Source organism: Heterodontus francisci, chromosome 24, assembly GCF_036365525.1.
Source record: "Heterodontus francisci isolate sHetFra1 chromosome 24, sHetFra1.hap1, whole genome shotgun sequence".
In the NCBI taxonomy this organism is placed as follows: domain Eukaryota; kingdom Metazoa; phylum Chordata; class Chondrichthyes; order Heterodontiformes; family Heterodontidae; genus Heterodontus; species Heterodontus francisci.
The window spans coordinates 15,949,843-15,974,158 of record NC_090394.1 but is presented as its reverse complement, the minus strand read 5'-3'; the positions used below and the strand labels follow the sequence as shown (position 1 = coordinate 15,974,158).

The 24,316-nt window shown below is 45.5% G+C and overlaps 1 long non-coding RNA gene across 2 annotated transcripts in view; it reads right to left on the bottom strand.

Annotated features, from left to right (window-relative positions):
- LOC137383214 (uncharacterized) overlaps positions 1 to 24,316 on the bottom strand; it is a 149,479-nt gene that overhangs the window by 102,800 nt on the left and 22,363 nt on the right. For both annotated transcript variants that reach the window (XR_010977356.1, XR_010977355.1), the window contains exon 3: positions 13,200 to 13,291. This is a non-coding gene — a long non-coding RNA (uncharacterized lncRNA). The remainder of the gene's footprint in view (positions 1 to 13,199; positions 13,292 to 24,316) is intronic.

The window sequence follows — 24,316 nt, the reverse complement described above, 5'->3', positions numbered from 1 at the left end:
CTGTCCTAATATCTCCTGATATAGCTTCATATCAGATTTTGTTTTATAATGCCCCTATGAAGTGCCTTTTGCATTTTATTACATTAAAGGTGCTATATAAATACATGTTGTTGTTGTGGCCATTGTTGTAGTTTGAATCCTAAGTATTGTCCTTCCTCAGAAATGTCAAGTTGCTCACACCTCATATATGCGATTCAATGATATCTTGCGAGTTATATAAATTGCTCCTGATAAATGGTTTTAGAGAATGGTGCTTGTTCCTAAAGTTATTTTCCTACCAAAGTTAAATGGAAACAAAATATTTTGGCAACATCATCCCTTTCATTGTATTACTCAGTGTCCTGTTCATTCTCATTACTGTGAATTTTTCTCAGCTGTCTATTATTTTTCTGGTAAAGCAAGAGCACTCTCCACTCAGAGAATCATTCCAGGGCTTTGTTGTTCTTTAAGTGGGAAAGCAACTTCTGTGTGCCACTCTTCCCTTTTACACTTGGTATGGGCTCCCTCAAAGAGTCCGAATTGCTTAAGACTGTTTCTTGCTTTAACTTTGCTGCCAAAGGAAATCACCAGCTCCTAAATGTTCGGCCATTTACTGTGGAGTGTAGCTGATGGTGGGAGAATGGTGGGCCTGTTGCTAGTTGTATTCCCCTAGGGTAAAAGCACATTTAATCCACCTGAGTTGTCAAGATATCTTTTACCCGTTCAGAATTTAGGATATGATGCTTTACCCCTTCATTCTCAATCGGGAGGTAGAAGAGAATTTAACTCAAATTAGATCATGATATTACTGAGCACTCATGGCCTAGACATGTCTCATCGTTGTACCATATCAAAGAAATTTTCCACAAGGATTAGTGTTGGTGGTAATGCAATATAAGATGCCTCAAGTTCAAACAGCATTCTCAAGTAAAAGGAACTCTAAGTATCAACTCAATTAACCACTAAAATACACTATTCTAATCTGGCGATCATTGAGAGTTCTGGGAAATTTCCTGGTGGTGGGAATTCTGAGAGGGTAAATGCTGAGAGACTGTTTCCCCTGGATGGGGAATCTAGAACTAGGGGACATAAGTGGATGGCTGTTTCAGACTGAGATGAGGAGAAAGTTCTTCAATCAGAGGGGTGTGACTATTTCGAATTCTCTAGTTTCTCTTTGGAATAGTCTGTAGGTACTCAGTCGATGAGTTTATTCAAGATGGAGATTGATAGGTTTTTGTACTCTAAGGAAATCAAGGAATATGTGAATCAGGTGGTAAGGTGGAGCTGAGGCAGATCAGCCATGACCCTGTTGAATGGTGGAGCAGGTTTAAGAGACTCTCTGGCCTACTCCCTCTCCTATTTCTTATGTTTTTTTGTTCTTAAGAAGGTTGGTTTACCATTGGCAGTAACCAGGTGTTACTGAAGCCCCTTTCATAGAGAATTCAGCAAAGGAGACCATTATAACTTTAGTATTTTACAGCTAGCTATCTAATCCTAACCTATCCTATGGACACAGTTTTGAATAATGTTAGCGATGCGAAATGTCAGTCTAGAATTACATAATTTAGCTAAAGTTCCTAGTGGATAGAAGAGATTGTGGGAATTCAGGTTGCAGAACAAGAAAATATTAGAAAACGATCAAAGAAATACAGAAATCAAAACACACTGAGAGTGAAGAGAGAAGTGTATAGTGGAACTCTCCATTTGGCTCCACTGTGTGGGGCTTGCACACATGTGCATTTCCCACTGGAACTCTAAAATGGCAGCCGTCATAGAACCTCAATTTGCATAAATTAATAAGCTCCTGCCTGTTTCAGGCAAGAACCTTGGCTGCCTATTTCCTGGTCTGGACCAGAATGGGAGAAGGCCAGACGGTAATAGTAATGGGGCAGTAAACATTTCTTACGACTTGATCTCACTACCACCCTATTCCTGACATAAAATGGGACAGTAGAGGACAGAACATCAGGACTGGACTTTACTAGTGTGCCGCAACTCGCGGCGGTGTGCTTTGAAGTCGGCAGCAGCCGCTGCTGAGCCCCCATGATATTTTGCATGGGGGCTGATTGGCATCTCTGTGACTCACGGCCCCCCCCCCCATATTACATGGAGAGAGGCGGGACATCTGACACCATGATGGACCTTGGCTCAGCTGTGTAGGAGGTGCTGAGGCCATATTTAAAACATCCCAGCACCTGCTTCCTGACAGCTATCAAATAAATACTTACCTCACTATTGAAGAGTGGGGATGCTGTCAATCTGGCAGCAAAGCAGAAAGTGCTGGGGAAACTCAGCAGGTCAGGCAGCATCTGTGGAGGGAGAACTTTCAGGTCTTTGCTTCTCTCTCCACTGATGCTGCCAGACCTTCTGAGTTACCCCAGCACTTTCCACTTTGCTGCCACATACTTACCGTGCTGTGTCCCAGCATCCTGTGAAGTTGAGATCCTCTTCTTCCACTCAAGTGTAACATTCCTTCTTGTAGGCGTGCTGCACCTGGGTGAATAATCTTAATTTTGTACCTGCCAGAATGTGAGACTGAATTGTATCATAAAAGGCAAATACACAACAGAAATAAAACCATAATTTAAGAATATCTACGTACTATGGGCTTGTAATCACCTGACTGTGAAAAGCCGCAGACTAATATGCATTTGGAATCTGTATTCATTTCTCTGCTAAATGTTACGTGAAAACATAGGTAACTGGAATTAAAAGTACTTCTTAAAGAACCAGGGAAATATGTTCATATTCTAGCTGAATTGCAAATCAGAAATATTACATAAATAATTATGATCGGATGCTGCAGAAGCAAATTGTATGTGAGCATGTGTCGATCTGTCACAGATGAAAAACCAGGACAACAGCACAGATTTCCTCACTAGTCCTGCATTAGTTTTCAAACATGTGCAAGAGAAACCTTGCAGTCAGAAGTTAGAGCAGTTACACTGTGGAATCACCTTTGCATTTAACAGACCAGAGCAAAAACTGAAGATGGAAGAGTGGTGCTCTAGGGTGGTCCCACAGTTCAGCAATGCCTCCCTGGTTACTCTCCTCCAGGCTGTGCGGGCAAGGAGGGAGATCCTTTTCCCCAGCGATGGTAAGAAGAGGCCATCCCGCCTGGCAAGGCAGCCTGGCTGGAGGTGGCAGAGGAGGTGAATAGCTGTGGGACTGTCCGGCGTCAAAGGGTCCAATGCTGGAAGAGGATGAACAATCATTCCACCAGCCAGCCAGGGCCCTCCAGGCCTTGTGCGCATAAAGTACGACTGCCAAAGTCATCCACAGCTAAAGGGCAATCAGATCAGCAGCCTTTCTCCAGTCAGGCTGCGAGCACAGAAGTAGCACCACAAAGAAGCACCCACAAGCATTTCCAAAAACCACCGTTACACAAATGGGTCTGCACGGGTGACACAACACTGTAAAAAGTGCCATCTCTACGTCTTCTTTATTAACATGTGTGTTGCTTTTACTGTGTGAATGAAGTGTGCCAGCATGTACCGATTGTGTCTCCTTCCATTACATCATTGGCCTGTCAGAACTGCCAATGTATGGAATAACAATTGCCATGCCAGTATTACTCATGTGCATGTCCACGGATGCAGTAACATGGACAATGACTCAGTCTGCTGCTACCTGTAATGATTCAGACAAAGATGTTACAGATGTGGACTGCTCCACAGCAGGTGAGCGAGGATGCTATGTGGCTTGCAGAGTTCATGGCGGCTCCGATGGAGCGGAGAGCCTTTGTCTGATAAGCTGCTGCCATGCATCCCTAGCTCACTGCTCACCCTGAAGGTGGAGCCTGGTGCCATCTGCCCCCCCATGTGCCTTTCCTGTTGTAAGTCCTCAGCGTCCCCATAGTCCGAGGAGGATTCCTGCTCATCATGCCAGGCCCTATTGAGTGCGTAGTTGTGCAGAGCACATCAAGCAGCAAAGAAAGGAGCTGCCCTTTGCAGCTTGTCGTACAGGGCACCACCTGATCTATCCAGGCAGTGGGAGTGCATTTTCAGCATGCTGATCTCCTGCTCAATGGTGGCTCTTGTAGCTCCGTGGCTGGCATTGTATCTCTCCTCTGCAGCAGTGGTGGGATCTCTCACTGGTGTCAGGAGCCATGTCTGCAAAGGGGTAGCCCTTATCTCCAAGAAGCCACCCCTCCATCTGAGCCAGTCAGTGAACAGCAGCGGCAGCTGGGACTGGCGCAGGATCCAGGTGTTATGGCAGCTGCCTGAGAAGCGGGCACAGATTTACATGAAGCATCTCCAGTGATCACATACCAGCTGCACCTAGATTGAGAGGGATCCCTTAATACTAATGTCAGCAGCTGGTTGCCTAGCTACCATGGATGCAGTCTATGACCCCTTGCACCTTTGGTTATCCGGCAATGGTGTTGAAACCAATGGCCCTCTGGGCCTGGCTGTTAGAGTCCGTCCTGAAGCGGACATACTCACTGGCCCTCTGGTACAGGGCATCGGTGACCTCCCTGATACAGTGGTGTGTTGCTGACTGTGTGACCCCACAACAGTCTCCGGTGGGCCCCTGAAATGATGCAGAGGCGTAAAGGTTAAGAGCCGCTGTCACTATGAGGGCCACAGGCATAGGATGTCCACTGAATCCCATGGGCTGCAGGTCATCATAGAGCAGGGAACAGAGATGTGTCACCACCTCTCTCTACATCCACAGTTGCCTCTGACACTGGCCCTCTGACATGCGCTGGTATGTCATGCAGAACCTCTAGATGCACGGCGTTCTATAGTGGCGAGCTCCTTGGGGGGCTGCTGCTCACAACCGGGGGCCTCTACGTGGTCTGCTCTTGCCTGTTGGTTCGGCCTGTGATGCATATGGAAACTCAGGAGAAGCAGATCACATAATCTGGGATGAGCCAGACCCATCTCCACGTGACAAATAAAGCTGTGTCCTTCGCTTATTCGAAGATTCCTAACATGGCAGGCATTGTTGTTGATGGGTACATCAGGTGCTTTCATGGATCAACTATGTGGCGTGGCATGGCATTTCCCAACTTAGCTCACACTAAGAGTGGCACAGCATGACCACATAAAGATGCTACCAGCTGCATCAATTGCCCCCACCAGCCAGATAACCTTTACACTCCTACTGTTTCTGGCAACCTCCCCACACACAGGGTGACTAGACTGCCATTGCTCCTTCACTCACACAAACAAACAATGGCACAGAGCAGACACCGTTTATGGAGGAAGGGTACGCAATGTCTCCCTTCATGCCAGCAGAGCTGTGCCCCCAGTAATGCCATCCCCCCTCCCACCTCCCTTCCAGTATGCAGAGTTGAGGCCCCGGTTTACAGAGACCGACCTGCGCTGTCTGCGATTGCTCCCTATTCTGCTGTCCCGCCGGCTTCTCTCATTCGTGAATGGGACGGCATGTAACAGCCCGACGAACAGCAGGACAGATAATCAGTCAAGGTAAGTAGCGCTTAACATATTTAAATTAGGGTTCCACCGCCGAGCGGCGGGGAGCTGCACTGAGGTCCTGCCGCCGCCGGTAAAATGGGGCGGGACATATACGGCATCAGAGGCCGTGGCGGGCCTCTCCTGCTAGAATATTCCAGGATCCCCTGCCACGACCCCCGAGGGCTGGTAAAATTCAGCCCTCACTAGAGCATGGCTACCCGACCCGAACCCAACCAGACCTAACTGAGGCAATCTGACTTGCACCCACTTGAAGCAGAAGAATCTCTGCTTCACCAGATAACAAACGGTATGTTCAGGTGATGTGCCACATCATCTCTTAGCAAAAAAATCTATTTCGAAGCTTCGGATTTATTTCCCTTCTCCGTGGAAATAGTTTTTTTGTAACATACGGCCATTGGAAAGGCTGAGAAATAATTTATAATAGCCACAGCATTTGAAAGGTTAAACGTTTTCATGTGGCCACTTATCTTTAAATGGCTACATCCTGTTAAATTTTGGCTGCAGCAATTAAAGGTTTCCACTAACACTGCTGCCTCCAGGCTCCTGTCCCCAAACATGCCAGGCCCTTATCTCGGCTGGGAGCTAGCTTTGAATAAATGCTTAGGCCCAACCTCCGGAAATCCTGCAAGGCTGGCCTAAAGCAATATTGTCAAGCATTAAGTTTGCTCCTCTGTGGTCTCAATGCTGTAGTGCCCATATTGGAAACTTTATCCTATTACATAGAACTTACAGGACTGATACAAGCCATTCGCCTAGTCTAAACCAGTGTTTATGCTCCACATGAGCCTCCTCCCACTATACTACATAACCCTGTCAACAGATACAACTTTCGCCTTAATACAAAGCAAAGTACTGCAGATGCTGGAAATCTGAAATAAAAAGAGAATGCTGGAAATACTCAGCAGGTTAGGTAGCATCTGTAGAGAGGGAAATGGAGTTAATGTTTCAGGTTGATGACCTTTCGTCAGAACTGGAAAATGTTAGCGATGTAATAGATTTTAAGCAAGTACAGTGGCAGAGAAAGTGTCTCCTGATTTGCATTTATTACTGATTATCTAGTATATATGGACACTAGTTTTGGACACCCCGATAGTGGAAACATCTTCTCTACATCTACCCTACTAAATCCCTTCATAATTTAAAGACCCTCAGCCTTCTCTTTTCTAGAGCAAAGTATCTCAGCCTTTCAATCTTTCCTGATAGTTATAATCTCTCAATTTTAGTATCACCCTCGTAAATCTGTTTTACATATTCTCCAGTGCCTCTATATCCTTTTTGTAATATGGAGACCAGAACTATGCACATTACATTGTTTGTAGACTAATATGTTTTTGGTTAACGTTGACCTCAGAGTCTTGCTCATTGATTCAAGGCTTTGCATATTCATGATTCACGCTCTTTATGGATATATGGGTATGGTAGTATAGTGGTTCTGTTACAGGACTAGGTATGCATACATACGAACTATGAGCAGGAGTAGGCTATTTGACCCCTCGAGCCTGCTCTGCCATTCTCCACTTTCCTGTCTACCCCTGATATCCTTTGACTCACTTGTTTGTCAAGAATCTGTCTACCTCTGCCTTAAAAACATTCAATGACCCTGCCTCCACAGCTCTCCGAGGAACAGAGTTACACAGACTCACGACCCTCTGAGAGAAAAACATTTCTCCTCATCTCTGTCTTAAATGGGTGATCCCTTATTTTTAAACTGTGTCCTCTAGTTTTAGTCACTCCCACAAGGGGAAACATCCTTTCAACATCCACTCTGTCAAGTCCCCTCAGAATCTTATATGTTTCAATAAGATTACCTCTCATTCTTCTAAACTCCAATGGATACAGACCCAACTTGTCCAGCCTTTCCTCATAAGATAACCCCTTCATCCCAGGAATCAGTCAAGTGAACCTTCTCTCAACTGCTTCCAATGCAATTATATCCTTTATCAAGTAAGGAGACCAAAACTGTACACAATACTCTAGATGTGGTCTCACCAATGCCCTGTACAACTGTAGCAAAACATCTCCACTTTTATATTCCATTCCCCTTGCAATACAAGACAACATTTGCCTTCTTAATCACTTGCCGTACCTGCATACTAACTTTTTGTGTTTCATGTACTAGGACACCCAGATCGCTCAGCAATCTCTCTCCATTTAAATAATATATTGCTTTTCTATTTTTTCAGCCAAAATGGACAAGTTCACACTTTCTCACATCATACTCCATCTGCCAAATCTTTGCCACTCACTTAACCTATCTATATCCTTTTGCAGACTCCTTGGGCTGAAATTTACTACGGCAGTGGATATGAACAATGGCGGTCCGCCTGCGTGGGCCGCACATCACGCAGCTTCCATCATACTAAACGTTCCAGCTCATTTAAATAGCCGGGGCGGACAGCCCACACCGATGACGTGGCAAGTGGTCTGTCCCCGGCACTGCAGGGCCCCAAACCCTACATTTCAATTTAAATATTTAAAGAGATAGTGATTTTAAAAGATTAAATAAATTGATCCTGATCCTCTCCCACCCCCCTCACCCCCAACAACCATAGGATTAATTACCTGCTCTCCCCCCATCAAAACACTTATCTTGTGCACCTGATCTTCCCCCAATAAGTTCACAAACTTTAAACATTACTCCTTCCCACCATCCCCGACACCAATGAAATGACTCTGACGCTGCTCCCCCACCTTCCGCACTGAAAAACTTACCTGCTCCCCACTCCCCACCAATGTTTCACCTCAGACCTCCGGATGGGGGTCCAAAGGTGCGGGAATGCCAGCCACCGGCACTAATATCGCTCCGGGACGGATGGTGGGACCGGGAATGTAATTTATTCATTCATTTAAATTATTTTACATATTTACATTTAGCTCCCCTCGCCAAGCGGCGGGGGGGGGTGGGTGTTGCCACAAGCCCTGGCTGCTGGCAATATTGGGCTGGGCCCTCCCGGAGGCATTTTCTGGCCCCCGCTACGACCCCAACGTCGTGGGTCTGTAAAATTCAGCCCCCTATGTCCTCTTCACAAATAACTCTCTTACCTACTTTTGTATCATCAGCAAATTTAGCAACCATATCTTTTGTCCCTTCGTCCAAATCATTGATATAGATTGTAAATAGTTAGGCCCCAGCACTGATCCCTGGGGCACTCCATTAGTTACATCGTGCCAACCAGAAAATGACACATTTATGCCTACTCTCTGTTTCCTGTTAGCTAGCTAATCCTCTATCCAGGCTAATATGTTACTCCCTATACCATAAGCCCTTATTTTTTTTGGTAACTATGTTGTGGCACCTTGTCAGATGCCTTCTGGAAATCCAAGTACACCATATCCATAGGTTCTCCTTTATCCATGTTGCTTGATATTTTCTCAAAGAACTCTAATAAATAATAAATAATAATTCAGACATCTCGACTAATGGAGACATGGCGGAGGGGGAATTTTATTGTGATGATGCATTGGAAATGGGGGAAGGGCCTGGTAGCACACAGGAAACTGGAAATAAGTGCAGTATGTACGTCAGTAGCTTTTTAACCCAGCCACAGTATTTACATTTGACCAATTAGAGTGAGAAGGTTTGATGGGGACCTGCATGTGTAGATTTCAACTCCACTATTTAAAGGGACAATGCAAAAAGTACAGTTGATGGGTACTGGAGGCGAGGGAACAAAGAAAGTAACTGTCCTAAGGGAGTCCAAACATGCAAAATGTGCACATTGCTTTACTGATGCCTCCCTAGATCGGATGCTGCAGTCTGTAAGGTCCCACAGGGAGATACTCTTCTCTATGAATACAAGGAAGAAGCCTGACACAGAAAGCAAGAAAGTGTGTTTAGAAGTTGCTCAGGGGGTGAACAGTGGGTTTGTGGTGCCACGTTCCTGGATTCTGTGCCAAAAGCAGTTTAATGACCAATCATGCGGACAGGAAAAGTGAGTACACTGGCACGTTCAACTGCATCCTGATTTGTGTATCACCCAAGACCTTCCCTCTGCCTTTTCAAGCCTACCCCTGCTCATCATGAGGTGTCTAGACAGAGTAGATAGACAGAAACTGTTCCCATTCATGAAAGGATCGAAAACGAGAGGACACAGATTTAAAGTAATTGGTAAAAGAAGCAAAGGTGAGATGAGGAAAATTTTTTTCACGCAGCGAGTGGTTAAGGTCTGAATGCACTGCCTGAGAGTATGGTGCAGGCAGGTTCAATTAAAGTATTCAGAAGGGAATTAGACTGTTATATGAAAAGGAAGAAGATGCAGGGTTACGTGGAGAAGGTGGAGGAGTGGAACTAGATAAAATGCTCATTAGGTGAGTTGGTGCAGACATGATGGGCTGAATGACCTCCTTCTGTGCTGTAACAATTCTTTCTGTGATCTATGATCACTCCTTGCAAGTTCACCCATCCCTCTCTGTCTATGTACTTCCTTATATCCTTATCAGTACACCCCCCACTAACACCCTCATCTTAATGCAATGTAATGCTTCTCCTTCATAGTTACCCTCAACAAATGCTCTTCATCAGTTCAACATATTCCATTATTCTCACTCATAGGTCTCTTCTTTCCCTCATTGCAGGAGATCACAGAACACCAGGGAGAGGCACAGAACAAGAGGTAATCTAGCAATCTCACTACTAACATCCGCAGAGGAGGAGTCGCTAGAGATCACTGAAGTCTTGGTGTGCATGGCCATCGGAGATGGAGAGATGGGACCTGCCAGCTACCTGGTGACAATTAAATATCAGACAGTCACATGGCATACAACAATCACTCGTGTTGACTTGCTGTCAGCAGCAATATATGGTCATGTGCATACTGTTCACTTAAAACATTCTTACCGTGACAATTCTAATTCATGTCTTTAATCTTTCACAGGGCTATCAAGTATTTTGCAGGAGGTAGTCCAGGAGGACACACACTCTGAGGGGGCACCCTCACGGGACTCATGCAGACCATGCACCAGCTCAGATTCTCACACTTCGGTGAGGACCGGTAAGATGTAGAGTTGGGTTTCCATCTGGTGTCTCATATATCAGGTAATGAATTAATTGTGGGGGACCTTAATCTGCATTTAGACTGGGACAATCAAATTGGCAACAGTAGTCTAGAAGATGTATTTGTAGAATGTTTTTGTGACAGTTTCTTGGAGCAATATGTTGTAGACCCGACGAGGTATAAAGCTATAAATAACAACAAGAAATGCTGGAACCACTCAGCAGGTCTGGCAGCATCTGTGAAAAGAGAAGCAGAGTTAATGTTTTGGGTCAGTGACCCTTCTTCGGAACTGACAAATATTAGAAAAGTCACAGGTTATAAGCAAGTGAAGTGGGGGTGGGGCAAGAGATAACAAAGGAGAAGGTGTAGATTGGACAAGGCCACATAGCTGACCAAAAGGTCATGGAGCAAAGGCAAACAATATGTTAATAGTGTGTTGAAAGACAAAGCATTAGTACAGATTAGGTGTTAATGGACTGAATATTGAACAGCAGCAAGTGCAAACCTGAAAAAAAACAGTGGGTAAGCAAACTGAACAAACTAAGATGAAATGAAATAAATGCAAAAAAAGATTGTAAAAAATGTAAAAAAGAAAAAATAACTAAAAATGAAAGTAAAATGGGGGGCTGTCATGCTCTGAAATTATTGAACTCAATGTTCAGTCTGGCAGGTTGTAGTGTGCCTAATCGGTAGATGAGATGCTGTTCCTCGAGCTTGCGTTGATGTTCACTGGAACACTGCAGCAATCCCAGGTATAAAGCTATCTTAGATTTCGTATTGTGTAATGAAACAGTGTTAATTAGCAATGTCATAGTAAAATATTCATTGGGAAACAGTGATAATAATACCATTGAATTTCATGTTAAGTTTGAAAATGACACATTTCAATCACAAACAAGAATCTTAAACTTAAAGCCAATTACGAAAGTATGAGGGGAGAACTGGCTAAGGTTAATTGGATAATTAGACTGGAGGGTATGGCGGTAAATAAACAGTGGGAAACTTTTAAAGAAACAATTCAAAGGGTTCAACAAAAGTACATACCATTCAAAAACAAAAATCGTCAAGAAAGACCCATCTGTGGCTCACTCAGGAAGTTAAGGAAAGTATTAGCCTAAACAAAAATAGTAGCAATTCTGAGGATTGGGAGTGTTTTAGAAACCAGCAAATTGTCACCAAAAAGCTGATAAAAAGGAAAAAAAAGTTTATGAGAGTAAACTAGCCAGCAATATAAAAACAGATTGTAAGAGTTTTTATAAGTACATAAAAAGGAAGAGAGTAGCTAAAGTAGATGTTGGTCCCTTCGAGGCAGAGACAGGAGAAATCATCCTGGGCAACAAGGAAATGGCAGAGGCATTGAACAAATATTGTGTGTCTGTCTTCACAGTAGAAGACACAAGTTTCATACCAGAAATAGGCAGTAACCTAGGGGCTAAAAAGAGTGAGGAAATTAAGGAACCTGATAACAGCCAAGAAAAAGTATTGGAGAAACGTCATTCCCTATGATAATTTCTCCTGTCTCTGCCTCTAGTGGACCAACATCTACTTTAGCTATTCTCTTCCTATCTATGTACTTATAAAAGCTCTTAGAATCTGTTTTTATATTGCTGGCTAGTTTACTCTCATTCTATTATTTTCCCTTTTTATCAACTTTTTGGTGGCCTTTTGCTGGTTTCCAAACACTCCCAATCCTCAGAATTGCTACTATTTTCTATTAGTCTAATCTGACAAGTCTCTGGGACCAGATGGCCTACACCCTAGGGTTCTAAAAGAGATAGCTGCAGAGATAGTGGATATGGTAGCTATGATTTTCCAGAATTCCTTAGATTCAGGAATGGTCCTGTCAGATTGGAAGTTGGTAAATGTTACACCACTTTTCAAGGAAGTAGGTAAAAAGAAAACAGGGAACTACAGACCAGTTAGCCTAACATCAGCCGTTGGGAAGATGCTGAAAACTATTATTAAAGAAGTCTTAACAATGCATTTGGGAAAGCAAAGTATGATTAGAACAAGTCAGCATGGTTTTACTAAAGTGAGATCCTGTTTGACAAATTTATTAGAATTTTTTGAGGATATAACTAGTAGAGTAGCTAAAGGGGAACCAGTAGATGTAGTATACCTGGACTTCCAAAAGGCATTTGATAAGGTGCCACATAAAAGATTAATAGGCAAGATAAGGGCTCACAGTGTTGGGGGTAAAGGCCTGCTCGGGTATACAATGTAAACCCGACCCAGGCCTGACCTGACCACATCTAACCCGAACCCGACCCAGGCCCGGGTCCTCTGGTTCTCTCCTGCGCCCAACCCAACTCGGCTACCGCTAATTAATGAAGCTAATCTTATCAAAGAGGTTGTGCTAATGTGCTCTACCTTGGATCTTCCATGCTCCATTCCAGCAGCTGAGCAGGTTATTCCTGCAGAATCATGCAGAAGATGGAGTTGGGAATCAGAGCTTGATGTCGTCACCGACAGCATGCCCAGCAGTCCCCCAACCCCCACAACTTTCGCACACAAGCACTTCGTTTGTGGCCAAGTTCTTTGGATAGTGTGATCACTGTCAGGACTCTACACACATACAGTACTGAAAGTGCAAATCTGCAGTACTGTTTGATTGAAGACTTCTGATCAGCATACACGTAATGGCCAGCACCTCGAATAGCCTACAAAGCAAAACAAACCAGATATACTAATGTTGACAAGGTATGTCGAACAATTTCTAGCATTGACATTTAATACAATTTTACATACAGCTTAGTATCACTTTAAAAAAAAATATTCTTACCCCAGATTATTTGATATCGTGGGTGAATCTCAACCCTCCAAAGTTTTCAGAGTGTCCACCTATCCTTCGAGATCTTTGTTTACCTGGCAGTGCTACAAAAACTTACAATCAGCAAGCGCCACTGCTTGTTAATTGCTTTTACACACTGGACTGTCTTGTTCCTCAATAAGCCGTAGAAGAGATAATAAAGCATCCCAGAAGTCCTGATTTGAAGTATTAAAATGCAAAACGAATAATCTAACAGCAATCATATACAGTTATGTATTTATTGAACATCTTTCTTCCAACTCCTTGAGTACACAAAATTAAAGATCCCACCTCTAGGAGCCGAACTAAGTTTTTGTAGATAACCTTCAAATACACATAGTGGGCTGAATTTTACCAGCCCATTGACGGCACGGGTTGCAGTGTGCGGGCCGGTGGAATGCTGCAGAGAGAGACCCACCTCGATCCCCGATGTCGAGAATGGCCCACCGCAAATTACCAGCGGCAGGGGGACCGTGGTGGGGCTCCCTGCCGCACGGCAGCGGCACCACAATTAGCATATGGTAAACAGTACTTACCTTTACTGATTATGCAGCCCACCATCTCACCACTGACACTTACTGATTTTTCAATGAACGGTGGTCGTCGTATGCCATCCCATTCACGATTGGGAAAGCCAATCCACAGGCGAGTCCACAGAGGCAGAAGGTTTCACGGCAGAAGATAAGTTTTTTTTCAGGGGTCTCACTCTGCATTACTAAAGGGAGGAGGGAGGGGGGCATTGCAGGGGTCTCACTCTGCATACTGGAAGGGAGGAGGGAGGGGGGCATTGCAGGGGTCTCACTCTGCATACTGGAAGGGAGGAGGGAGGGGGGCATTGCAGGGGTCTCACTCTGCATTCTTAAAGGGAGGGGGTCTGGGATTACTGGAGGGAAAGCTCTGCTGACATGAAGGGAGGTACTGTGTACCATCCCTCCATTAACAGTGCACACTCTGTGTTTGTGAGGGGGCAATGGCCCACTCGGAACCCTGTGTGTGGGGAGGGTGCCAGAAAGGGTGAGAGCATTAAAGTTATATGTATGGTGGGGGCAATCGATTCAGCTGGTAGGATCTTGATGTGGTCATGCTGTGCCACTCTGAGTGTTGGCCAAGATGGGCAATGCCATGACACGCCACATAGTTGATCCAGGAAAGCAGCTGATGTACCCGTCAACACCAATCCACATCCTGTTAGGAATCTTCGAATACATGCAGGTTTCAACTTTATTTATCACATGGCAATAGGTATGGCTCATCCTATATTGTGTGATCCTCTGCTCGTGAGGATCCGTATGCACCAGAGGCAATATCAACAGGCAGGTGTGATCTACGTAGAGGACCCCGGTCATGAACAGCAGCCCTCAAGGGGAGCTCGACATTACGTTTGCTGTGCACATACAGGCCCCACATGACATGCCATCGGATGTCAGAGCACCAGTGTCAGAGGAGATTGTGCATGTAGAGAGGGTGGTGACACGTCTCTGTGCCCTGCTCAAGGATGACCTGCAGCCCATGGGCTCTGGTGGACATCCGATGTCTTTGTTCCTCATAGTGGCAGTAGTTCTCAAGCCTGATGCCTCTGCAGCTTTTTAGGGGCCCACCAGAGACCTTTGTGGGATCACACAGTTAACAGTGCACCGCTGCATCAGGGAGGTCACCAATGCCCTGCACTGGAGGGCCAGTGAGTATGTCCGCTTCAGGACGGACTCTCACAGCCAGGCCCAGAGGGCCATTGGTTCTGGCACCATTGCCGGAGAACCATAGGCTGTAATGTTCATAGACTGCACTCATCTGGCTATCAGGCCTCCCACCAGGCTACCACCGGCAGACGTCAACATTAAAGGAGCCCTCTCAATCTAGGTGGAGCTGGTATGTGATCACTGCAGATGCTTGCAGCAAACGTGTGACCGCTTCTCAGGCAGTTGCCATGACATCTGGGTCTTGCGCCAGTCCCAGGTGCCACCACTGTTCACTGAACTGGCTCAGATGGAGGGGTGGCTTCTTGGAGATAAGCGCCAGCCTTTGCAGACGTGACTCCCGACACCAGTGAGAGGCCCCACCACTGCTGCAGAGGAGAGATACAACGCCAGCCACTGAGCTACATGAGCCACCATTGAGCAGGAGGTTGACATGCTGAAAGAACTCCTCCAATGCCTGTATGGATAGGGTGATGCCCTGTACTGCGGGCCGAAAAGGCCAGCTCCTTTCTTTGCTGCTCTGCACAACTACACACCCAATAGGGGCCAGGCCTTGCATGATGAGGAGAGACGTCAGCAGGATTCCTCCTCGGACTATGAGGACGCGACAACATGAAAGATGCATGGAAGGGCAGATGGCACCCAGGCTCTGCACACAGGGCTAGTAGTGAGCTAGGGATATACGGAAGTGGCTTATCAGACAAAGGCTGTTTGCTCCATAGAAACCGACATGAGCTCTGCAAGTGGCAACACAGGTAGACAGAGTGGTGAAGAAGGCGTATGACATGCTTGCCTTCATCGGCCGAGGCATTGAGAACAAGAGTTGGGACATAACGTTGGTTAGGCCGCATTTGGAGTACTGTGTGCAGTTCTGGTCGCCGCAATACAGGAAAGATGTGATTAAGCTGGAGAGGGTGCAGAAAAGATTCACAAGGATGTTGCCTGGTTTGGAGGGCTTGAGTTATAAAGAGAGATTGGATAGGCTGGGTCTGTTTTCCCTGGAGCGAAGGAGGCTGAGAGGGGACATGATGGAGGTATATAAAATTATGAGAGGCATAGATAGGGTAGATAGCCAGAGTCTGTTTCCCATGGTAGGGGTGAATAAAACTAGAGGGCATAGATTTAAGGTGAGAGGGAGGAGGTTTAAAAGAGATCAAAGGGGTAAATTTTTCACACAAAGAATAGTGGGCATCTGGAATGAGCTGCCTGAGGAGGTGGTGGAGGCAGGAACAGTAGCGATATTTAAGAGGCATCTGGACAGGTACTTGAATGAGCAAGGCATAGAGGGATATGGAATTAATGCAGGCAGGTGGGATTAGTATAGATAGGCATTATGGTCGGCATGGACGCGGTGGGCCGAAGGGCCTGTTTCTATGCTGTACAACTCTATGACTCTATATCACCCTCGCTCACTTGCTGTGCACCAGTCTACATCTGCAGCATCCCTGTTTAAACCATTAGAGGCAGCAGCTGACTGAGCCAATGTCCATGTCACTGAGTCCGTGGAGACGCTCATGAGTAATGGTGGCATGGCAATGATGTTATTGCATACGTTGGCTCTTCTGAAGGGTCAACGGTGCAAAAGGATATGACATTGGCGCTACATGCTGGCACACATCATTCGCATAGAGAAAAGGACACACGTATTGGTGAGGAACATTTAGTGAAAGACGTATTTACATTGCTGTGACACCCGTGCATTCCCATTTGTGTCAGTGTGTTCTCTGTAAACCTCTGTAATACCATTTATGGTCTATTTAAGTCTCATGTCCTGGAATGTGCAAATTTACAATTATTCACCCAGGTGCGGCACGTCTACAAGAAGGAATGTTACACTTGAGTGGGAGAAGAGAATCTCAACTTCACAGGACACTGGGACACAGCAGGGTAAGTATGTGGCAACAAAGCGGAAATGCTGGGGTAACTCAGCAGGTCAGGCAGCATCTATGGAGAGAGAAGCAGAGTTGACTTTCAGGTCTGTGAACTTGGACAAGTTAACTCTGCTTCTCTCTCCACAGATGCTGCCTGACCCGCTGGATTTCTGCAGCACTTTCTGCTTTGCTGCCAGATTGACAGCAGCCCCACTCTTCAGCAGTCAGGTAAGTATTTCTTTGACAGCTGTCGGGAAGCAGGTGCTGGGGTGCTTAAAATAGGGTCCCAGCACCTACTGCACAACTACACTGCACCGAATGTCCCGCCTCTCCCCACCTAATATGGGGAGGGCGGCTCTGCGCCGTGTTCTAATGAACTCCTGCACGTAATATCACGGGGGCTCTGCGGCGGCCGCTAAATGCGGGCACCCCGCTGAGTTGAAAGGGCGCCACCGCACAGCATGGCATCTGAATAAAATTCAGCCCAGCATTTCTCTCTTCTGTCAGAAATATCAGCCTGTCTGCTCCGAGACTTTCAAACAACATCTTGACTCCCTCATGATTTTTAAGCAGTCTTCTCATGAGATTATCCATTTTCTCTCTACAAAGAAAGACTTGCTCTTCTCGAGCACCCTTCACAATCTCCGGACGTCCCAAACTACTTTCCACCCAATGAAGGTCTTTGTGAATTGTAGTCACTGTTGTAAAGTAGGAAGCACAGCAGCCATTGTCCACAGCAAGTTCCCACAAACAGCACTGTGATAATAACCAGATAAAACAGAAACAAATCATGTCAAAACATAGATTAAAAAGAAAACAAATAGCCTAATCCAACGAAACACCCAACAGGCAGTAAGGTGAACATTGGATTTAGTAGTCTCAGTTACAGACATAGCAAGTAAGTAGATGCAGAGTTACAGAAATGGCAAAAAAAAAGAAAAGAACAAAAGGTGTTATAAATTGTCATGTAAAAACAGAATAGAGTCAACAGTGGAAGGCTTAAGGGCAGTCCTCCGCTGGTCTATTGCCTTTCCAGCTACGCTGAAGTTCCACTCACTGCTGTTACTGCTCGTCGGAATGCAAAAGTATATTTCTACTCAGCCTGGCCAATTTAGGGTATGCAACACTGTGTTCCTTCCACCAGCCCAACAGATCAGACTAGTTTCCCATCGCCAACACAGCAGGCTTCTGTGCTGTGTACTTCTGCACTTCATCATTTGTGTCCATTTCTTCATGAACATTCAGCAAATTCAGTCAGTGCTTTTTGGCAGTGGTAGGTTCATTGTCAACCACTTTCGTTTCCTTCACAGGGTCTTCTGTTTTAAAGTTGTTGATATGCCTGTGCACTTCAGAATGAACTTCGTCCCTATCATGGCTGGAAAACATTTGCAACTGATTAAATTTAAGCCAGAGAAATGTTGCTATCTTGTGCACGTCATTTACTTCAACTTTCTTCAGAAGCCACTCTCTGTGCCGTTGCCTGACAACTGCCTGCATTGGAGTATCTGAAGAAAGTGGCATACAGAGTCATTTAAGTTTCTCAAACCACGGAATTACCAGGTTCAATGTCGGATACTACTCTCCCTCGAGTTCCCTCTGAACTTCATAAAATGGTCAGAGGAAATCAACCAAAAACTGCAAGACATCAGGGGTGGTGTTTTCTGGCCTGTAGTTTTCCCCACGCTGTTCCAGTTTCTCGTGCAGCTCATGATAAATATCCTGAATTGAATTCAGTGTCAGGTATACAGCACTGTGCCTCATTTCCCCAATTGGATTTGAAGTTTTAGACAACTGTGCAGCAAGACCAGACCATTTAACGTTTGTCACCAAGGCTTTGGCATGATGTATAGTTTCTACAACATCTGGAGCTTCGGAAGCTAATTCCTTTGGATCAAGTGAATGTTGAAGGACCGTGTTATATACGTGATCTTGATAATCCAGACGTTGATATGGTCTAAGAGCAAGCACTATGTTAGTGCCTTGAACTGTCATCTAGACCAATTTAATTAAATTTGCTGGGTCGAATTCAAAAGTATTCACTAGCAGCTTTAAAATCTCACGCCTGATATTTCCGCCAGTTTTGGTATCCTCCAGTGGAAACATTGCTGTTGTTAAAACTTTGGCATTAAGTTGAAAATCTACTGTGATGTAATGTCAAGTTATCGGCATACACTGGATTTTACGGTAATCGTCCATCCACATGTCAGTTGTCATTCCCACATTCACATCCTTCAGTATGTCAGTAATCTGAGAAATTAGTTGTTTTCTCTTTTCTTCAGCCACATCATGACACCTTCTTGAAACTGTACTTGGATTTGGTAACATACTTGATCCTGATACTCGACCGTATGTAACACCCACATTGATAAGCTCTTGTGCTAGCTCAACAAACCCTTCACCAGAGAGAGTTTGGAAATGTCAAATATCCTTGCAAAAGAGACTCACGCATTTGTCTGTAATTTCTGATTTCTTGTGAGTGGCTATGGTTTTTTCGTTTGTCTGTACAAACGGAGTTATGTACGACTGACTGGGCCCTGCTGCGGGTCGAGTACAACCTTTTTCAGTGTGCTGCTGCAAAGATGAATTTCCTGTCTTTTTGCTGTCATTTTTTAGTAGAAGTTTGCAAGATTTGCATTGCACAATTCCACTTGAACTTTTACTATCGTGGAAAACAACAGCATTGAAATGTTTCCAAACAGGAGATTTACCTTTTCCAGCTACAGGACTTTCCACTGCTAAACATTCTCCAGTAGACAGCATTCATTTTACATCCATAGTGCACTCACTGTACTTATCACTTTTGGATGGATGGAATGGAAGCTACAGCATGAGCACGATGACGTCATAGAGACGCTCACCCGCTCACTGCGCAGAGTCTGTGGAGTCCGGATGCACATTTCCCTCCTTGGCGTCCCGGACTCCCACTTCAGGCAGGCTGTTCAAATTTTGACGCTGACTTACTCAACTTCCCTATTCCTCCCAGCATAACAAAAGGTAGCACTGTGTGTGTCTGACCAGGACCCGGCCCGGCCCAACCCGTGCCCGAAAGCCACGCCCGGAAGAGCGACCCAACCCGACCCGAACCCGACACATGTCGTTGGGTCCTGTCGGGTTCGGGTTGGGTAGTCATGTCCTAGTTGGGAGTAATATATTAGCACGGATAGAGGATTGGTTAACAGACTGGAAGCAGACAGTGGGCATAAATGGGACATTTTCAAGTTGGCAGGCAGTGAATAGTGGGATGCCGCAAGGATCAGTGCTGGGGCCACAGCTATTTACACTCTATATTAATGACTTGGATGAAGAGACAGAGAGTAATGTATCTAGGTTTGCTGATGATACAAAGCTCGTTGGAAAGGTAAGCTGCGGGGAGGACGTAGAGAGACTGCAAAGAGATATAGACAGGTTAAGTGAGTGGGCTACAAGATGGCAAATGTCGTATGATGTAGGGAAGTGTGAAGTTGTTCACTTTGGTCGTAAAAATAGAAAAGCTAAATATTTTTGAAAAGGTGTGAAACTGGTAAGTGTTGATGTTCAGAGAGACTTGGGTGTACTCACATGAGGAACGCACAAAGTTAACGCAGGTGCAGCAGGCTATTAGGAAGGCAAATGGCATATTTGACTTTATTGCAAGGGGTTTGGAGTATAGGAATAAAGAAGTCTTACTAAAATTGTACAGGGCTTTGGTGAGACCGCACCTGGAATACTGTGTGCAGTTTTGGTCTCCACATTTAAGAAAAGATATACTTGCACTGGAAGCAGTGCAGTGAAGATTTACTAAATTGGTCCCTGGGATGAGGGGGTTGTCCTACTATGAGAGGCTGAGTAAATTGGGCCGATATTCTCTGGAGTTTAGAAGAATGAGAGGTGATCTCATTGAGACATACAAGATTCTGAAAGAGCTTGATGGAGTGGAAGCTGAGAGATTGTTTCCGCTGTTCGGGGAATCTGAAATGCAAGAGCACAGTCTCAGGATAAGGGGCCGATCATTCAGGACTGAGATGAGGAGAAATTACTTCACTCAAAGGGTTGTGAATCTTTGGAATTCTCTACCCCAGAGGGTTGTAGATGCTCCATCATTGAATACATTTAAGGCTGGGATAGACAGCTTTTCAGTCTCGCAGGGAATTAACAGATATGTGGAGTGGGCAAGAAAGTGGAATTGACACCCAAGATCTGCCCTGATCGTATTGAATGGCGGAGAAGTCTCGATGGGCCGTATGGTCTACTCCTGTTCCTATTTCTTGTGTTCTTGTGTTCTTATATCATCTGCAAGAGCAGATGTGGAGACAGGGACAGCAGTGGAGAGTCTGTGATAGAGGCCTTAGGACACTCCAACCTCTGTTCTGCTGAATGCAGATACTGCACCTTGGGGCCATCGACGAAGAGAAGATTCCTGTAACAGCAGAAAAGAATATACGAGGTACTGGCAGGTTTTCCAGCTGTATTGTGCATGCTGGCAGAGATATTGGAGGATTTCGTCCCTCAGACGAGTGCCATGATGGCACAGGCCTTTACGCTAATGTCTATGTCCATGGAAAGAGTGGCCACCTGCATGGAGCACCAGACACAGCAATAAAACAAGTGCATGTTGGGCCTGACAAATGGCCTGCACACTCTGAATGCCACATTAAATAGGATTGATGAAACCCTGGCCTTGGCGATTCAACACCCGACCAATCTGTAGCAAAGTGCCCTCCAGCTCATTGCCAGCATGGAAGTGTGGGTGGGCCATGAGCGGGAAGATGGTGAAAGGCGGCATGGAAGTAAGGGTTCTTCTCAAAGCGCTTCCACTTCTCACCCGCTGTGCTCTCCTTAGTCAGTGACCAACATCCTGCCTCATATCCTGATGTCCAAGTCTGCCTCTGCACAGGCGCAGGTGGAGCAGTCATGGGCTCCAAAACCCCAAGGATGTTGGCCAAGACTATCTGAGCAGTCAGAACAGGGATCTGAGCAGCCTGTCTCTACCTCTGTTAAAGCCACAGGGGTTGCACCATGTAGAAGTGCCAGAAAGAGGAAGAGAAAAGATCTGTAGTTTCACAAGGATCTGCACGTGTGTGTGTTACACAATTCTAGATTGGTGAGTTTCGGCTTTATTTCTGAGCCACATAAATACTAGTTATTTACACTGCTAGCTTGCTCAATTTTGGCTGCTGCCTGGCAGTGATGAATGGTAAGGCAAGACTTAACACCAAACAAGCAATCAGTGGCTCTGAAAGGGATGCTTGATTGATTGCAGCACTGCTTTCCATTGGAGGAAGCAGGGAAATGGGTATGGGATGGGCAGTGAAGTGGGTTTAGCATGTGGCTGCCATGGGTGCACTGCTAGGATCTAGCTGAATCTCACCATTATGAGGGCATCCTGGATACCAATGTGCGCCACTACTGGTGCACTGGCTGCATCATGTTCCTCCTCCTCCTCCAAAGAGACCTTGTACTCTGCACCTTGCTCCTCCTGAAGATCCAAACCTCGCTGCAATGTTGTGCAGAGCACAGCAAACCACGACCATTCTGGAGACCCTGACTGTTGTGTGCTGAAAAGCACCTCTTGATCTGTTGAAGCACTTGAAGTGGATCTTCATAGAAACATAGAAAACATAGACAATAGGAGCAGGAGTAGGCTATTTGGCCCTTTGAGCCTGCTCCACCATTCATTATGATCATGGCTGATCATCCAACTCAGTAACCAGTTCCCGCTTTCGCCCCATAACCTTTGATCCCTTTAGACCCAAGAGCTATATCAAACTCCTTCTTGAAAACATACAATGTTTTGGCCTCAACTGCTTTCTGTGGTAGTGAGTTCCACAGGCTCACCACTCTCTGGGTGAAGAAATTTCTCCTCATCTCAGTCCTGAAAGGTTTACCCCATATCCTGAGACTATGACTCCTGGTTCTGGACTCCCCCACTATTGGGAACATCCTTCCTGCATCTACCCTGTCAAGTCCTGTTAGAATTTTATAGGTTTCTATGAGATCCCCCCCTCACTCTTCTGAACTCCAGCGAATATAATCCTAACCGACTCAATCTCTCCTCATACGTCAGTCCTGCCATCCCAGGAATCAGTCTGGTAAACCTTCGCTGCACTCCCTCGCTAGCAAGAACAGCCTTCCTCAGATAAGGAGACCAAAACTGCACACAATATTCCAGGTGTGGCCTCACCAAGGCCCTGTATAATTGCAGCAAGACATCCCTGCTCCTGTAATCAAATCCTCTCGCGATGAAGGCCAACATATCATTTGCCTTTTTTACCGCCTGTTGCACCTGCATGCTTACCTTCAGCGACTGGTGTACGAGAACATCCAGGTCTCATTGCATATTCCCCTCTCTCAGTTTATAGCCATTCAGATAATAATCTGCCTTCCTGTTTTTGCTACCTAAGTGGATAACCTCACATTTATCCACGTTATACTGCATCTGCCATGCATTAGCCCACTCACTCAACTTGTCCAAATCACCCTGAAGCCTTTCTGCATCCTCCTCACAACTCACCCTCCCACCCAGTTTTTTGTCATCTGCAAATTTGGAGATATTACATTTAGTTCCCTCATCTAAATCATTAATATATATTGTGACTAGCTGGGGTCATAGCACCGATCCCTGTGGTACCCCACTAGTCACTGTCTACCATTTGGAAAAAGACCCATTTATTCCTACTCTTTGTTTCCTGTCTGCCAACCAATTTTCTATCCTTCGCAATATGCTATCCCCAATTCCCAGGCACTTTAATTTTACTTGCTAATCTCTTATGTGGGACTTTGTTGAAAGCCTTCTGAAAGTTCAAATAAACCACATCCACTGGCTCTCCCTCATCAACTCTACTAGTTACATCCTCAAAGAATTCTAGTAGATTTGTCAAGCATGATTTCCCTTTCATAAAAATCTTCAGCATGGCAATTGCTTGCCCAAGGACACATATGGTTGTCCTAAAGCTTTCATTGTATCACTCCTGGACCTCATTGTTTGAGCTCCTCACGGTGTCATCGGCCATGTTTCAACTGGATATCCTTTGTCTCCAAGCAGCCAGACGGTGAGTCTGTTCCGAGGTGCAAAGAGCTCAGGAAGGGTGAACTGGCGCAGGATGAAAGCATCATGGCAGCTACCCAGGAATCTTGTGCACAGCTGCATAAAGATCTTCTAGTGGTTGCAGACCAGTTGCACATTGATGGAGTGGAAGCCCTTACAGTTCATGAATACTCCTGGGTGATATAGGAATGCCCGGATTGCCATGTGTGGTCAGTCGATGATACCTCGCACCTGTGGGAAGACAGCCCGAGCTGCAAACCCGAGTACCTGCTCCTTCTGACTGGCATCATTGGTGGCAATATGTACATAATTGTCTGCTCTGGCAAATATGGCGTGGGTTACCTGTGTGATGCATTTGTGCGTGGCTGACTGCGAAACCCTGCAAATGTTGCCAGCAGATCCTGCAAACAGCCTGCGGTACAAGTGTTGTCGGCAGTGCTGTCTTTGACAGCCACTGATAAAGTGTGGCCACCAGGTTCAATTGACAAAAGCAAAATCCTG